Source organism: Boleophthalmus pectinirostris, unplaced genomic scaffold (assembly GCF_026225935.1).
Source record: "Boleophthalmus pectinirostris isolate CB_2022bp ecotype Guang Dong unplaced genomic scaffold, ASM2622593v1 HiC_scaffold_13, whole genome shotgun sequence".
NCBI lineage: Eukaryota > Metazoa > Chordata > Actinopteri > Gobiiformes > Gobiidae > Boleophthalmus > Boleophthalmus pectinirostris.
This window is the reverse complement of record NW_026571036.1, coordinates 24,869,441-24,882,915: the sequence shown is the minus strand read 5'-3', so window position 1 is coordinate 24,882,915 and position 13,475 is coordinate 24,869,441.

Sequence of the window (13,475 nt, the reverse complement as noted above, 5' to 3'; positions counted from 1 at the left end):
CTGTGTTCAGGATGCTGTCCATGGTGCTAAATGCTGTCGATAGAAGGGCAGGTAGGGGGCCATCTGTGCGTAGGGCCCCCGGATGGCAAGCTACGACTCTGAAAATAGTCTATCACATTAATATAATTCATGCCAGAAAAACGGAATGTTTGAAAAAATGGTAAAGTGCCCCCACTCCAACAATGAAAAGAAAAAAATGTTGGAGTAGTGGGACGCTTGAAAAATTATGTTTATGCCACTACTCTGACAATTGAACGTCAATGTGTAAGTAGCGTATAACCCCAAAAGTAAATATGGAAATATGGAAAGCAAGAAGTGATCATTTTACTGGGAAAACAGTACAAGCTAAAGGGAATAGTTTTAAACTATGGCAACAAAACTTACACTAACTAATCCCTGCAAAAGTAAAGATACCAAGTAAAATGTTTGAAAGAAGATAATAACATAGTCTTGATTGCAAATTCACTGAATAATTAAGAAGTAATTTTATTACATCTGTGGAAGTTCTAATTCTAGTTGTAACACACTCATTAATGTGAAAAACACTCCTTCCAAAGACATTTACAATTTGAATAGTAAGTTTACATTAAAATATCAGACCTATTTACTAGAACCCACAACACACATTGTAAACCTTTCCATCTCCACAAACACCTTTCCAGTGTAATGGAAAACAGCTGTTATTGTTCCTATTTTTAAATGTGGTGACAAGGATGACGCCTGTAACTACAGACTGAGAGCTGTCCTCCCCGTACTTTCCAAAATTATAGAAAAAGTTGTTGCTGAGCAACTAACTGTGCATCTTGAAAGTCATTTACTTCGGTACTCACAACAATTTCTTTTTAGACCTAAATATTTAACTGAACTTGCTAACTGTCATCTAGTAGAATGTTAACAAGTCTCTGGACCAAGGTAATGTAGTTTGGGCAGTCTATAAAAGGCCTTAGAATAGTCAATCATAGTATTTTACTGGGAACGTTACATCAATTAAATTTTACAAAAGACACTGTTAAATGGTTCTCATCTTATTTTAAAGGGAGAACTCAGTGTGTTCAGGTAAATGAGACCAAATCCCAACTTCTAGCCAATCCCTTTGGAGTGCCACAAAGTTTCTATATTCATACTGAGAAAAATCAAACAGTCCTTAATGAATAAATACCTGGCCTCATTCTGAATGAAAATGTCAGATTTATCAGTCACACAAAATACTTTGTGAAGAAGATTAAAACTACAGTAGTCTTAGTTGCTTTTATATGTAAAGATCTAACTCTCCAGACTTCAAAACTATTCATGAATGCAATGATCTTCTCGCTTCGATCTTATTGTATCACCTCATGGTGACAGGCTCCTCCGCTACACTCAGACCTCTCTGTTCATCACACAAACTCACCCTTAAGGTCTTTAAATTATTTTTGAAGTGTCTTAACTCTGGGAACATCAGAGTTAAGACAGAGTTTGCTGAATTCAGAATTTGCCAGGACCATAAAATGTACAAACAACTAAAACAAGAGGTGCTACTAGTGGTAATCATGTTGTCCCAGTGTACAGGACTCCTGGTCAGTGTCTTTCTCTGCTGAAGGGACCAGACTGGAACTGCAACCAGCTGATTTAAAATTGGAAACCAACAGCAACAAATTTAAACATAAATTAAAATTATTGTATGTATCCCACTTAAAATGCGCTCACTGAAAATGTACTGTATATTTCTTATCTGTACTTAACTTATGTATGCATGTATTTTATATATATTTTTATATGGACAGGTGCTGAAAATTAGCTCTTATGCTAAAACACTCAAAGCAAAGCATCTGACTTTGTCTAATGCATTTGTGATGTTCTTAATAAACATAAACTTAAAAAAATCTCTGCTTGGTCTATGGTAAGAATCCACAAGAAGTCTATTTTCCTGGACACTGCAGTGGGGTGGGGTGGTTTTGAGGTCACTAGTTGTTCTGACTCCCTATGGCCCAACCAGATGTTGTGTGTTATAAATGCGTTTCTTTTTTGTTTTTTGTTTTTAATGTTTTATGTTTTGAAGGGGTCCTACATATTTGCCTTTTTTGGTGACCAGAGGTGGCACTGTTTGTCGCTTAATGTTTTCTCCGTGAGCACTTCAGGATGTCATGTTTTGCCGTGCTGTATCCTGAGCCAGCACACATTTAAGAATATTTATTTTATGCTCAATTAAAGCCAAATATGCACAGATTTCCCAAATATGCACAGAGTTCTATCCTATGCACACAAATATTTCTGAATGCTTTCCTACTATTGCGTATTCAAACTGCCTGTTCAATCTTCATCTAGTGTCATTGTTCGTTGAGAGGCGCATAAATAAATAAATAAATAAATAAATAAAGTGCTTCATTTAGAATGCTTTTAATTTGTGTGTGATTTATCACAGGCACAGGCGGGTAACAGGTGGAATGTTCGTGGGTCCGGGCGGGTGCGGATTTAACTTTATATAATCACAGGTTAACGGGTGGGTGTGGTGCTGTACTGCATGGGTGCGGGTGGGTGTGGGTCTGCAGAAATGGACCCGTGCAGAACTCTACTCTACCGTACAGAGACTTGCCAACTCCTTCTAGCATCACCGGCAGAAGGAGTACCTGTCGACTTTGCCATCGCAAATGGCATTCTATAAGAAACCAATGGCCAATGGGAGTTATTGTGAAGGTTCACTCTAGCTCTGATGGACTTGTTAGGAAAGAGAAAGTTAAAGCAGGGTTTTAAGTGTAACATCTTAATGATGGGAGTGTGTTCCAGACCTTGTTTTGCATTTTATTTATTAAATAAAAAATAAAAAAAGTTTTATGTTTTGAAGAGGTCCTACATAGTCTCGTTTGTTTTGGTGACTGGCGGTAGTACTGTTTGTCGCTTCCTGTTTCTCTGTGAGCACTTCAGGATGTCGTGTTCTGCCGCACTATGTCCTGAGCCAGCACAATCTCAGGAATAAATACCTTAAAGGAATAACTGCTGTGATTATTGGTGGGTAATGTGCCCGCTTAGCGGCGCATAGGGAAGCCCCGAGGGCAGAACACTTGTGTTATTGCATGAACCCATGTGAAACTGCAGAAACTACATGAAACTGCATTGTTTTCATAACCAACCTGGAAAATCCTGTAAGGGTAAATGACTTTCCCTTAAGAACCACTGCAGACAACCTACAAAGCTCAAAAGCAGTAGTTGTCTCCATCTCTGCATGCTCTAAGTAAAGTGTCCTTTTGAGTTTATCTCTCTACGCATAGGTTTAGAAAGATAAAAACATATGTTTTTATCTTTCTATGCATAGGTTTAGAAAGATAAAAACATATGTTTTTATCAGTCGCTCTGGTGTCGGACCATGGCTCAGTCTTCAATAAACTGACAATATTTCATCAGCTGCTCTGAAATGTCAGGGCCCACAGTGACAAATGAAGACAATATACAGATCTCTGCAGGGGGCTTTGGATGTGGCTGACATTTCCCTCAGAGGATTACATGTATCAGAGGCTTGTGTCCAACAGACAAGCGCAATCACACGGAACATACTTCAGAGCGCTGTATGCTGATGTGTCACTACACTATATGAAGAGAAGGGAATTATCAGTGTTTTTTAAACTTCAGTTTAAAATAATAATAATAATAACAATTATAATAATAATAATAGTAATAATAATAATAATGATAATGTGAAAAAAAGAAGATGTACTCAGACCTCCCTGATGAGATTAACTGTATCATTGGTACTGAGTCTTGAATCATCATTTCACATTCAGCCCATGGTCTTCATGTGAAAGGGCTGAATGTGAAAATTATATTTCAAAATGAAATAAGAATCATTCTTTTTGGCCTTGTAAATGGATGGGTCTGCATTTAAATACCTTTATTAAGCATAATGAGTTACATAAGTGGGACAGATATGGCAGAAATATCTGCAGTCACATATAATGAGAAGAAGGGAAATTACAGCTCTTTGTTGAGAAATTGCCAGTAGTATTATATTATAGTAGTAGTTTCAATGAACAGAATCAATAATTGAAAGAACTATGTAGTTCATGAAGTATCTGTACTATCCTTTGCTAGAACATAGAGGAGCGTGTAAAAGAGCACGTGTGCTGCTAGGAAATATCAAACATGCACACAGAGCCATGGAACAGCCCAAAGCTGCTGTTTACCTAATTTTACCCATGAAGCTATTTAATTTTAATTGGTATTATTTATTTATTTATTTATTTTTTAGCTCAAATTATCTTTATACAGCAAAATGGAAAATGAAAGTAGTTCTCTGTTGTTGTTGTTGTGACTTTGCAAGGCGTAGCTAGTTTGTTAGTGAACAACAGGGTGAGATAAAGGACACTAAACATCTCACTAAACATGGCGTGATATTGAAATATGGTGTTTGATTATGGTGGCTGAAATAATTGCAGTTAACGATTGCATCACAATAAATATTCAAATTGCTGATACTTTAAACATGTTATGATTATGAATAATTAGAATTTGAATTACAGGAATAAGTTCTATATTTAAACAAATGTGCCATAGTATTGCACTTTGTCATGAATGAAAATGATCTAGAAGAGATTGTGAATAAAGAGCTTTTTCTGCACATGATACAAAGGGTCAAGTGGTAACGGAGGGAAACGGGCAGATTTTTGACATTCAAATAGCTCTTATTCAGAAACTAGAGGGACTATTGAAATAAGTAAAGTATCAGAATGTAGGAAAGAGTTAACACTCCAACAGGGTAAAGTTAAACCTGTGATATTCTTTCAAGTTGTTGACAAAAAATTTAAAAACTCATGTCGGTAATGGAGGGAATGAAATATGCAGCACTTTTTGAGCAATAAATATAAACAGTGATAACTAGCGGTTCTCACTTACATATCCTTAACAAACTGGTTTGAATATTTGCTTCATATAGTTTTCTATCATATGGTACAAGATTAGGATGAAAAACCTCTTACTTTTTGAGTCATGAGATTTTTTATTAAGAAAGGTCATGGTAACGGAGGGAAAAGTAACGGAGGGAAAATTGTGCAAGCAAGTAGAAGGTGCATGATTGTACATAATTTGTCATCTTTTTTCTTCCGAATACTTTAATATTACTTCAAAATGAAAGGAAACTATTTCTATAAAATGTGTTTAGAACCAAAAATGGTACAGAAAAGGTCAACAGTTTCATAAACTAGAGTACATATGTATCTGTTCAATACATTTTTATATCAGATGCATTAATTTGAATTTTTGGCCTTGCTGTTTACTTCTGCTTGACCAGGCCCAAAGGAGATTATCTTGTTGGAGATTATCAAGATTATATAAAATGTCCCTGAATGATTTTTGTCTACCCTTTTTTATCACAATAAACAATATTATTGTCCCATTACTTCAGCTTGGCCCACAACAATGATTCTCCTCAGCACACAGATTCAGACACGTGTGGTTTAAGGAGAGAAGTGCAGCAGAGCAAACTGTAGCAGCACGAGAGCTGAAGACAGAGATAGAGATTCAAACAGGAGAAGTTTGTTGACCATCAGCACCTGGAGACATGAACCCTCCACACATTTTTAGAGCATTGTCTAGTCCAGTCTAGTGGAGTGACTGTGTTTCCGTTGTGTGAGTATTATACCTCAGATTATGTAGGCCAAGATAACAAGGACTGACCTGGCACTGAGCGTCCAAAGTGGAATTTCTCAACCAGTTCTGTGTGATTCCATGTGTGCTGCAGTCTGCAGAGTCCCTGATGTCAAGCTAACTGTTCATTGGTTTTCTCCTCCTGTTGTCTTGATTTTCTTGTTTTAGATGTCATGTACAAACTGAATATTTAGCAAAGTTATAAACCTTTACATTTGTTATTAAGCTCTAGCAGGTCTTTCAGAGGTGTTTGTCATGTCATTACCTGCTATAGACACTCATATGTTGCCACTCATTCTAAAAAAAATTGAATGTTGTGATGTAATCTGCATAATCTGCTTAAACCCTTTAAAATGATTTATCAGCAGAATAAAGGATGCAAGTGGAGACACAATAAACCAGACGTAACATAGTTTCAATGATTAAAATGATCTAAATCTGACTCTGATTTTATAACAAACACTAAACAATAATTTATAGGGTACAATGTTAGTTTGATTCTCTGTTGAGAAGGGAAAAAAACAGCCTCAAAATATAAAATGGATTATTTACAGTAAACTGTGTAATAAAGCTGTATATTAAGAACAAAACTGTAGTAGGAAGTGTGTCCAGTAAAACCTAAAAATCTCTGAACATTTGTACCTATATGAATAAATAAATAAATAAATAAAGACAAGTGCTGTGACTATATCTAATAGTAGAAGTAGAGTAGTGTGTGGTTGCTCATCTGTGGGTGTTGCAGGGAGGAGTCGTCTTGCTGGGTAACAACAGACCAGAGCCCCTTCGTCCTGGGTCTGATAGGGGAGAATGGGCCCCTGCTGTTGGATCAGAAGCTCCAAGTGACAGAAGGCTCTAAGACCAGGGAGCGACACCTCTTCCTCTTCAGAGATGTGCTCGTCTTCGCCAAACTCAAGTAAGAAACACACCGATACAGAAAAACAAAACTTTTAAATTTGCTTTAGGACAAGTATTTCACATTTTTTTCTTAACTTATCTGCATTTGGAAAATATATAAGCTGCATGTCCAGTTCCAATGAGGTATTTAGACATTGGAGTGCCCTCTAGAGTCAACAACGGGAATGAACAATGGCACAGTAGACTAATGAATGAACTGAAACATGTTTTCAACTGTATGCAAACCTAGCATTTTTGGCTGCTCAGAGAAAATTATTTTGGATTAATGGATTAATGAAAGAAGTGTGGATCAAACAAAAACACAACTCCAGGTATGTATTTGATCAGGGGACTGTATAACCTGGTTAAAAGCATAAAACATTTGCATAATATGTATTAAATGTAAATTTAGGCGCAGTAAGTTAGAGTTGGGGACAGTAAATGTCTGTACACACACAAGGGGCAGTGGACTGATACAGGACTAATCTGTCTTTTACATGACACTGAGCTCCGTGTTCATCCAGTCCATGCACTTAAGGGAAGAACTGGGTTTTTTATTAGAAACAGAAAGAGGAAGGCAAACTGAAAGCAGCTTAGTGACGGTTGAGGGGACTGCAGGGAATCTCCAAGTCTCATTATATCTGACATATGCTCCAAACAATCAAATGGTACTTTGAAGCCAATTGTAGCTACTAATTTATTTAAGTTAAAACATCTACACTACACCCCCCAGGTCTCTTAGCCCTCAGTTCTCAAATACTTGCTCTTTGACCTGCTGTAGATTGGGACAAGAGCAGTTTTCTGGAGAAGCTGAGGTAAGAACTGAATAAAGAATGTGGGCTTCTCAATTTTAAAGGATTCATTTCAGGAGATTCATTTCTGAAAGGAAGAAATGTGTTGAATGCATCTTTTGGTAGATTAATATTATTTTACATAACAGTAGAGTACAAAGTTTGACTCTCCTCACCTTGTGATAAACAAAAATTCTAGAACCTTCATTAACGGTTCGGCCTTAAGCCCAGAGCCTAAGCCTCCTCTGCTACCATGACCAAAGCGCTGGAAACTAATCCAGGACCAAAACTGGCTCCAACTTTTTACATCCTAAGATTGATTAGTCCATGCACTGTAACTGTGTACAGCACAGTTACAATTGCCCCAGTTCCAATAAACCATTAAACTGATGAGATGCGAAAAGCACATTTACATAGAAATGATCCTCTCTACATGAGTAAATGCAGTGCGTGGCTCTGTGACACTAGTGATAGTTTGGTTACAGCAGGAGACCTGTGGCTGGTTCCCGTCACTGTCCTTACTTAATGTTCCCTTGCTAATCTGAACATTTATACTCAGCATGTTACCTCCGAGAAAATCCTCTACAATGGAGAGGATTCCAGTGCAAATCAGTGTATGGAGCAGGGTCAGAGGTCACCACTGATGTGTGCTGAGCCCACTCACAGAACATCATTGTCAGATTTGCTGATGACACGACGGTGGTGGGGCTGAGAACAGTTTTATGCTTTCAGTTTCCCTTAGAATGTTAAATATACATGTGCTAGTTGGCAGTGTAGGGATTGTAGTTTATCATGGCTCCTGATCCAAAACGAGTGAGGACATGTCCAAACACAAATATTTTCCTGCTAGCTTCTTACCTCATGCAGTGGACATCCAAGTATGTACCGGCTTCAAAGTACAACTACACTAACTACACATTCTCAATCATAGTTCATGGGTTTACATGCATTTTGATACAAATCCACGTAAATACAAAATTTTAATTAGGCTAGGCCTGTATCCAGTTTTCCTGGTGTGCATGGAGACATGGTGCCATCATTATGTAAGTATACACATGTATTTACTGAGGTGGGGCAATTAGTCATTTCTGATCGCCAATGACGTACATGACTGTTTTAAATCAAGAGGTCTCTACAGCCAAACTTCTATCAGTAAAAGAAAGAGAAATACTTAAGGCAAATTCAAGTTTTGCTGCAGCAAACTGTTGCAGCTGTTACAACATTTACACTCGTTCTTACTCTGCTCTGATGTTTCAGTTGGTGATGAGATGTTTTCAGTCCCCAAGTGTCTCCTCTATCAAATGCATCGGAGCATGTGGCTTGGAGCAGAGTTCAGAATAAATTTGACCTTTTTTGATTATTGATGGCAATGATTTAAAAGACTTTCAATACACATTTGTTTTATAGAATAGTGTTTTCAGGCCATGGTGTTTAACCCAAAGTCTCATTGAGACTTGGACATATGCAGTGAATGAATATATATATATATATATATATATATATATATATATATATATATATATATATATATATATATATATATATATATATATATATGTATGTATGTATATGTATATATATATTCTGTCTACACTCAGGTCAACAGCGAGTTATCGTCTGAAACATAAAGTGAATCTGGAGGAGGCATGGGTATTTGGCTTTGACCCAGAGTTGGAGGATGTGCTTCCTTCAGACCTGGACTCAGACTTGGACTTGGGCATGAGTCTGGTCCTGGCCTGGGATCTTTCCGTCTGCCTGCTGACCTTCTGGTGAGTGTGTCTCCTGGCTTTACTGACTCGAACACTAGCTCAGCCCTTAGCCCTCTACTGACTTTTTTTTTACAGCTGATGTCATCAACATCCGCTGGGGGTGTGATGCTCACTGTAGGCGGCGCTCTGTCAGAAGCTCGATTGAATTGAGTTCAGACTGCAGCATCTAAAAATGCATAATATTTGACTCGCGTCCAGTGCGTCCACTGTGGTCTGCGAGTGCCTTGTTTTCCTGGGCGAGAGAGTGACTTTAGTGTATTTATTACATCAAACCCATCAGTGGAGGGAATAATTATAACATATAATAACATATAACTTATAATGAAAATGACACGGCAGAGATTTCCTGTTTGTTCTGGCTCCTGGGCCTTTCTCTTTCTTTTCTTTCTTCTGGATTATGACATTGCTATGTTACTGGATAGCTGTCCCTGATTGGATGACGTGGCTCGTTTGATGACAAAAATTCCAGAGGGTCCAGAGCGTCTGTTGTATGAACGATCCAGACGTGTCGTGTGGGCAGCAGATTCTCCCCTCACTGATGCATGAAGACACGTCGCAACACAGGACGCCCTAGACGCACGTCCACAAAGACGTTGCATGTAAAGCAGAAGCCTTGACCCTCTCATCTGAAAGACTTTAGGCTTTAAACAAGTCCCTCTCAAATAACATTACAGGCACAAGCTAGTTAGTATTAGCAGTTTTTTCAGTTAGTCACTTTCACTTTTTGGTTTAAATCAAACACCTAAACAGGACCATAAACTGGTTACATTTTCCAGAACAGGTTTCTTGAGTTTTCACTTAAACGATTTTGCCGGTGTTTGCTAAAGTGTGCATTGTGTCACCATGGTAACTGCTGAACATTCCACCATCGACATACATTCCCAGCGTTACGTCACTGTGAAGTATCAATTAACCTTATTCTGCCCCACCAGTGTTTGCCTCTGAATGCTACTGAAGCACAGTTGTGGTGGCAGGAATTCAATTCATTTTAATGGACACTGGATTTGAGAAAAAAAAGTATGATATAAAGCAGGTTGATTTGTGTAAAAAGTTCCATGTTCATGTACACCAGCAAATCAACAAGGCACCAGTTCTGTGTGAGGCTTTTAAACAGCCCCATACATAATAATAGAACAATAATAAGAATAATGACAGCTTCAGCTTCAGGAAGAAGATCTCCAGATGACATTTTGAATATTACTGCTGTTGTCAGATGAACCATCACAATTTTACAACTATTTAAGATTAGTTACACAATCACCAGACAACAGAGAAATTCTTAATCCATGGTCATTTTCATTGTCTCTATTATGTGACAGGTTTATGAGATCAAACCTTCTGAACTAAAGTTCTTATATAGACCATCTATAATTCCCAAAACTGGTGCAGTTCCTTATAGTAGCACCACCTGCATTTTCCATGGACGAGCCTCCAAACATGAAACTTGAACTTGATAGAAAGCATGAGTAGTCCTGTTTGAAGTCTTTATTTAATTTAGTTTGCCAAATGGCACCAAAAATATACACAACAGCACACTGATCTTAAAGAGGGCTGTGTCACTTCTATGGGGTATTAGTTATTAAAACATAACTTTTCAGATGTCCATGTGACCTTTTAATGTTTTGAAAATACAATGTTCACCAAAAACATCGTAAAACATAATATCATGTTAATTAGTTTCAGCTCAGCTGAAGCCCTCTCCCTTTTGTTGTCATTTCCCCTTCAGAGCGCTCTCACATCACACGTGTCTGATTATGAAGCGTGGGTTATGGAGGTTTGTGGGCGGAGCATTGTTCAGACTCGTATTGTAAGGAGGGTTTGAACAGTGCTCACAAGAGATCACAAGATAATATAAAACTCCTTCAGGCATGTTTCTGATGTTATAATATACTAGAAAGCACACAGAATACATAATACACCCTCTTTAAAATGTTAGTTTTATTTAATTTAAATGTTACTTTTATTTTTATTGAAGTACTGACCCTCAGCTCACTGTGTGACTATCTCTTGAATCATGATCTCGTGGTTATCTTGTGCCTCTTTCGTTTAGTGATAGTAACATAGGAAATGTCATGTGACGTGTGCTGAAAAACAGAAGTTTGTGAAATGAAAGTCTATTGCTGTAGAAAGGAAAGCAGTCCTTTTATCAATAAATTATCCTGATGTTTTCTGTATTAAAATAATGTGAAAATTGTGAAGTACCAGTCCAGAAAATATTGATAGACATGTGTTCTAGTTTTTGCTTTGACAGCAAAGATAATATCTGTCCTAAACCAACTCTGGTTTCCAGTGACCTACTTTTTGTATTATATAACCCTGCAAGTTGGTTTGTGATCACTGTAGTTAGTTTGTAGAAAGTTTTAAACATTTAATCTCCCTTCCATTCTGCCTACTGGTGGGTTGCAGATTGTTGTTATAGAGCAGTTCTTGGATGGAGTCATTAAAAGAAATGATGGGGTTTAACATATATCAACTGATGTAATCAGGACATAAGATCTGACATATGAAATAATCACAATCTAGAATCTGAAAATCTCCAGTTGGTTGGTTCCACTGACAAATATCACAACCCTCTGAGACCCACAGTTGCAGAATTGCAACATTTACTTAGAGCTGTCTAGTAATGCCTCACATTGACTGAATGTAACAAAAAGTGCATATACCAGCACCCAACACTCTGTATTACATTATATTACACTTTTGGAGGGAAAATATGAATATTGGAGTGAATATGACATTCCAAAGTCAAACGACATGGCTGCCTTCTACTGACCACCCAGCTCTCTTTTCTGGATACATTTTAACAATTGTATAAGTAAGTAAACAATCTGTGATATTTTTTTCTTTCATTCTTAACATGTTTAGTGTTAGAAAAGTTAAATATATTTTTAAAAAAGTATACTACATATGAGTTAGAGTGATTTAAGTAAATGTTGCAAAAACGCAACACTGGGTTACAAAGGGTGCCCTTTTTACACAGAGAATCCCTCACCCCTGAGTGTTTGAGCCAATAGAATGTGTGTGTGTTTATAGTTGTGTACTATATAAAATTGTATAATTTTGAAATAGAATCAGAGGACAGTGTTAGTGAGAACTGTTTCCAGTGCTGCTTTCATCCTTCCACATTGTGGATAACCACAGTGTTACAGAAACAAGACAAACTTTGGAAGATTTGGCTATGGTTGAAGTCCTTCAGGGAGAAGTTTCTACAGATAGTGCTAGAAAAGCATAATTAATACATTTTTATTTATTTACTATTATTTATTAATTAATTAATCATTGCATTGCATTTATATAGCACCTTTCAAGATCCCCAAAGTGTTTTACAGTTCATTATTCATTCACTCCATACTCAGTGGTGGTAAACTACTACTGTAGCCACAGCTGCCCTGGAGGCTGCCAATCGGCGCCACCTGCCCGTCTGACCTCCACTGCACACACCACTTTGTGGGTGAAGTGTCTTGCCTAAGGACACAACGATGGGGTTTTTGCAACTGGCGCCCCACTGTGGCACCTGGAATTCACAGTGTCTCCCATCCAAGTACTAATCAGGCCCGGCCATTCTTAGCTTCTGAGATCTGACGAGATCAGGCTTTGACAAGTCAGGATGGCCAAAACTAACTCCATTGATGAAATGATGATTCCTTTCAAGGGAAGGTTCAGTGGAATCAGGCAATATATGCATGGTAAACCCCATTCCTGGGGCTTTAAGGTCTGGGCAAGAACAGGAATCTCCAGCATACTCTGTGACTTCGATGTGAACCAAGGTAGTGTGCAGGGTAACCCTGCTAGGTCTAGCACCAGACCATGGCCTAATCTTCCAAACTTTGTCTTGCTTCTGTTCATCCCTAACACTGAGGTTGTCCACAAAGTGGATGGATGAAAGCAAAGCACTGGAAAAGGTTACAAGGCATCACATCAACTATGGGGCCATACCGTGTACTTAGTGCTGTTCTGTATAAAAAAAGATGGTTTTTGTTTTGTTTTGTTTTTTTCAATTAAATTTATTCATTTTAAAATATGTTTTAATTTTATTGAGTGAGCAATAACTAATACAAAGTTGGCTTTTATTAAATGTGAAGTTTGTAATATTTGTTACCCCTAAAGCCCAATGTTGCAATTTTGCAACATTTCCACAGATTCCTCAAAAAAAAGAAAAAAAGAAAAAACTAATTATTTTCTGTATTAGAGGCTTAGTACAAACATGTTAAACAAGGTTAAAAAATTTTTCATCCAGGAAATGAATCCTTGGAGAATGGTTTGAATAATGGCAAAAAAACAAGATAAATGACAAAAGTTTCTCTTTTCCTGTCATATGGTAGCAAGCATTTGCCAACAGTTTGTGCCTCTCAGATTATTTAGTTGAAAATCAAACTTCCAAACAGGACGATGAATGCTCGTATTGATC